This window comes from Castanea sativa, chromosome 5 (genome assembly GCF_040712315.1).
Source record: "Castanea sativa cultivar Marrone di Chiusa Pesio chromosome 5, ASM4071231v1".
Taxonomy (NCBI): Eukaryota; Viridiplantae; Streptophyta; class Magnoliopsida; order Fagales; family Fagaceae; genus Castanea; species Castanea sativa.
Window position 1 is genome coordinate 20,045,386 of NC_134017.1, and position 6,000 is coordinate 20,051,385.

The window sequence follows — 6,000 nt, forward strand, 5'->3', positions numbered from 1 at the left end:
CCCATATTTATGCCCGAAAGTTGAACATGGCCCGCCAGTGGGTGCTTATGGTCCTCCAATCCGTGGTCCACTGTCCCTGAAGTAAGTCTCTACCTCATACACGTCATGTAACAAATGAGTCTTTATTTATTTATTTTAAAAACTTCTAGGAATTATTTAAGTCAATATTACACAATTTTAAACAGAGGTTCAATATATACCATTAGGTTAATATACTCTAATTTTGTGTCAAATTTCCTAAATTATATGATTAGGTTAATATATATGCTACTTATTCATAATTTTTAGTTTTTTATTATTTTGTAAGTATATAAAAACTGCTTAGTTAACCAAGCTTCAGTTTACTAGATTAAGTATCTTATTAGAAAACATACTCTAAATGCACCATAACAAAGTATGTTTGCAATGATTAGTTGAAAAGCTAGTGGGTGGGCTAAGGTTATAAATACTTGACCATCTATAGAGAGTCCATATGCAAATTGTGAATACAACTTCATTACATTAACTTGACCATCCATAGATTGTCAACATTATCGTTTTAATCATATGATTTTCTCAGTGGGAAAGTTGTACAAAGTTAATGATCCCTTGTTCTTGATTGTAGGTGGTTGTGGGTCCCAAACAAGAAAAACAGGTCCGCCCACATCTTCCTAGACAGGTATCGCGAGCAAATAGCTTCAATGTTGCCAGGCCAGGTATGAAAATGCCTTGTTTAACACGTTTATTTGCAAGATATAGGTTTGGTGAACTTTGAAATATAAACATTGTTGCTTAATGTGTTGCGTACTTGTTTTTTGGCTGTTATAGGTGGTGTGGCAGATGTATGAAGCTGAATTTGAGGACCTTCTGCCGTGGTGCGTTGTAGGGGGGGCTGTATGGACGGTAACGATGCCGCTTGTATGTTTCCACCTAGTAGAGAAACATACACCTGATCGTGTCGTTCGTCAATTCGAGATGATCCAAGAAATTCCGAATAATGTTGACACCGATACAATGCTTCATGGTATTGATATGAGGGGGAAGGTCGGTGTTGATTGGATGCGAAAACATGCTGCGCATATTACGAAGTGGGGTAATCACCTTCAACAACGTTGTGAAGCAGTGCTTGGTGATATGCCTCCAGAACACGAGTACTTCGATTGGTACAAAATGGTAACTCGGAGGTTCATCAATGTCCTCGGTGCTAGATTGATTGTAATGGTAACTTTTCCATGTGTTCTGTTCATTTGAATTTTTAATTAGCATTTTTGTCTACTCTATGCGCTAGCTACATCTTTAATAGAAAAGATAATTTAAATTTAGTCAAAGGTAACACTTGGTCTCCCTATAATTTGTAAGTATTATTAACAGAACCAATTCAGAACCAACATTTATTTTATTATTGATTGCCATTGTTGATTTGGTATTGCATTACTAATATACCTGGTATTTTCATGTCAGATTAAAGGATACGCTCGTTTGTTGAGGCGTCACCCAGTGGGCACGAAGGACCACAAGGACATTACTGATGTGCTAAAGGAAGTGCAGGAGATTGACCGTGTACAACCTCCTATCCCTGAGGCCCCGAATGAGGAGGCAACTACTCCTGCGGCAGCGCCTACTTAAAGCCCAAGCACTTCTGAGAGGCCAAGCACGAGCAGAGCTCCTGTCGGACGTGGCTCTCGTCCGCCTGTTGCTACCCCGAGAGTTGTCCCTACCCCCGATCCCCACCCATCCACCCCACATCCATCCCCTAGCCCCACTACCATCCCTTCACCCACTCCACATCCATGTCCTGGGTCTGACATCCGTCCACCCACCCCATGGTCATTTCCTGAGCTGTCACCCATTCCATCCTTTGACCTGGGTCTTGATCCAACCCCTCCTGACATTCACATGCAACCACCCTCCCACAGTACGTCCACTGGCCCTTCTACACCCACCCCACATCCATTCCCTAGCCCCACCACCATCCCTTCACCCACTCCACATCCATGTCTTGGGTCTGACATCCGTCCACCCACCCCACGGTCATTTCCTGAGCTGTCACCCATTCCATCCTTTGACCTGGGTCTTGATCCAACCCCTCCTGACATGCACACGCAACCACCCTCCCACAGTACGTCTACTGGCCAATCTTCGGGCATTGACCCACCCCATGTTCAGGCTGAGCAGCCTGTTAGGTTACCTGCAGAGCCAGCAAGTCGGCCGAAACGCATATCAAAGGCACCTCCTTGTGGGACAGAGGGGCACAAACATGGACACAATGCTGGGCCCAAGGCATCTGACGAAGGACATGCAAGACCTCCTCCTCATTATACGCGACGGCGTAAGGTTCAAAAAAGGTAATTAGACAGAAGAGAGACAAAGATTTCTATGTTAGATAGGCACATATTTCATATATTTGTCTTATGTTTATTATGGTTAATATGATATGTATTAACTACTACTTGTTGTTCTCTAATACTTAATGTTAAAGTGTACTGCTAATAATAGTTGCTACCGTATTTTTTTTTTTTTTTAATCATGTCAGTGTGTGTTTTGACTTGTCTTGCTTCCTCTCCTTTTTGTTTACATTTGTAATTGGTTTTCACTTATCAAACAAAAAAAAAAAATTTTATTTGATTTTCTTGTTAGCATCAATTTTCAAATCTACTTGACATTCAGTAGCAGTGATATGAGCCTCATGTCTTAAACAGGCAAGAATAGCGCTCGAATGGAGGAGATTTCTTAAGAATGCAGAAACAGCAGTACAACGACAAGCTATATGGTCAAATTTGTCTCACGAAATGACCATAGAGATGCGTGGTCTTTGTGCTGAAGAGGTATTGTGCAAACTCATCAACATTCATGGGATGGACTTTTGGTTAGGCTTTTGGTTAGGCATTTTACACTTGGGAGAGTACAAAATTTAGTTATTGTCCTTTAATTTAAATCTTCTCTTGTGTCTCTTTTTAAAAAAAAAAATACATTTGAGTGTAGACTAGTACAATACATCAATCCTATGGTTGAGGTAGTATGTGCAAGTGGCTTGGTCATAAGGCTTTCTCTCCTAATCATTGTAGTCTCCTTCTAAGGCTATTATTGTTTTAGTTTTGGATGTAACTTTATTTTTGTCATATTATTTCAAGGGAAATTCTGAGATTGATTATAAGGATTTTAAGTTTTCATGGGCTGGTTGAGGACAAAGTCCATAGTAAGATATATGTTTGAGCTATAACTCTTAATTAGATGTTAGTTGCACTTGTAACTATTGGATGTTGGGAGGCCTATGGTCCTTTTGATAGTGTTTTTTTAGTGTCATCAGATTCAAGGTTGTCATTATGGTACACAAACATGGTTTCTTTTATTCCCTTTTAAAGCTATCCAACAATGCATAAAATGGGTCTTTAAGAGACCACCAAAAAATGGCCTTGTTGTGGTAAAAGCTTGGGCATTTTGAAATACTTTTTTAATGTTATTAAGTGAGGAGTTTGGTTTTTTTAGAAATATATATTTTTGGGTTCCTTAAATTAGGCTTTACTGTTTAAAGTCCAGGCCCTCCAGGGTTCAGGCCAGCATAGGTAAAATAATTTTGAAAAATTAACCTTAGCTGTGGAAACCTTATTTTGGAGGTTTAAGGATTGGTTAATTTAATATGTGAAGATTGGCTTTTGGTGTCTATTTAGGGCGATCATGGGTTTGAGACATTGAGGCTTATGGTGGACAAAAAGTGGAGCTTGTTTGGTGCCTTGGACCTCTTTGGGTTTTATTATTATTTTTAATGGGTTTGAAGGTTTGAGCACATAGTAAGCATTATATTATATATGTATTCTTGCCGTGCTTATATTTTTGTATTGAATTAATTTCCTATCACTAGAGGCATTTAACCAATCCTTAAACCTCCAAAATAAGCTAGTATACCTAGGTAGAACCCTAATATTTTATCAATAAATTTTTACTTATCAAAAAATGTATTGGCAGTTTTAGTCTTGTGCCTAGTTGACATGGTTGTGCAATTCTTCATTAGGTTCTTGTTGGCATCACTTGGAGTACTTGAATTGAGCTTGGTTAGCATTACGAAGTAAGCAGAATTTGCCGATTTGGGATTTTTTTAGAGACATGCTACTGTTCTCAAACTTATTGTTTTCAAAGGAAATAAGAGTGCTACTTGTTTTCAAATAATATGCTAAGTATCTTGTTATGGTGTGAAAGTTTTTGCAAATATACATGTACGGGCCCTACCCCCCTGTCAAGCCCAATTGCCCTAAGGCCCGTAAGGACTAACTCCTGTAGAGGCCCGCGCCGACCACACGTAGTAACGCGCATGCCATCCAAGAGGTCCGATCTAGGAGCGCTCAAAGCAGCCTGTGACATGCCCGGCAGAGCACATACTTACCTACGGGGTTGGTCTCGGCGCCACTATCATTTTCTCCTGCCCACCACCAAACATCCACTTAGATGAAGCAGTGTTAGACCCCTCTTCCATTGCCTAGGGAATGCCCCTACCGAGTATCAAACCCAGTGGTGGAGCCAGTTCCAATGCCACTCAATTTCTCCTACTCCCAACTAAACCCCCACTTACAGGTAATAGTATTGGACCCCTCCCTTCACCCATCAGGAGAATAATCATGACCATTCCACTGAGTTTGGCTATAAATAGTAGAAGAAGAATCAGTCAGAGTGGTTGGCACTTTGAGAGAGAAAAGACTAGAGATAGAGAGCGGTAACAATTCTTCCCGAGGAAGAGAGGGGAGAGATAGTGAGAAACAGGGGAAGGAGGCCTAGTACACGGGTCTGCCGAGCATAACACCACCCGTTGTAGAAAATCCAGAAGCCCACTAAACAAATAGATTGTGAGCCCAAATCCCTGTGAGGCCCAGCAGCCTAATTTTGGGACGCACAATATATTTTACAACGAGATCCTGCAGGATGAGATAGAGGAAGACTCAAAATAACATTAGAATGAGTAAAAAAAAAATGACTTATCAATTAAGGAAGTAACAAAGTATGATTTCATACAGAATAACATTAGAGGAGTGTTTAATTTTCTGTGTTGTATAATTCTTTGTGCGTTTTTCTTTCTGGGAATTAGGTTAAATTCTCAACAACATTAACTATTTTATTGAGGATCCATAGCCGACCCCAAAATTTTGGGATTAAGGCTTGTAGCTGTTGTTGTGATGCATGTATTCAGTGAGGCATTTCATATGTATACATGTTTCTAAAATATTATAGCTCCAATTATCTATTATTTTCTTTGAGAAATTTGTTGCTCAATTTTATTCATGATGTTTTGAGAATGTATCGTAATAGGTGATTTTGAATGCTTACAAAAATGTTCATGTTGAGATGTTTCCATTGTAAGAAATTATTGTTTGACTATTCATTATGTTTTATAAATGATTTGATATTTGTTCATTTTTACTTGCAATGGTATGAAAGTATAATTATATTGGAAGTATATGTTTAGGAAAGGTGTTTCCCATCGTTTTGCTCTCTTTTCTCCTCAAAATATCATTCTTATTCCCTCATTGGTCTTTGTATTACCACTACCGCTGACTCCCTCCTGACGGGTTTAACAATGATAGGAGCTGGAGACCCACTAGGTTCGGCACATGCTTGACACTTGGTTGCTATGAGTTGTAGTAGAATGCATTATGTTGGCCCAACCCTATGGTGGCCAAGAATGCTGAATCCTACATAAATGTTTGTAGTAAAATTTGACTGTGGGTACTTGAATACGTCATGAGTGTTAGAGTTAAGTTTAACCATATGAAATGGGTGATGGAAGGCTTTCAAGACTTTTATTCAAGGTCCAGAGGTGTCTTGTTAAGTCTAAATTAACTGGAAATGAAGACAAACTGGATTTATTAAATTTTCTTACTTACAGACCTCAAGCTGTAATGGCCACTGGGCAGGTTCTATTCCATCGTTTCTATTGCAAGAAATCATTTGCATGCTTCAATGTGAAGGTTAAACTTTGTCTCCCATCATTCTCTCTTGCTGAGATATAGATAATAGACAAAGGAAAAGGAATGA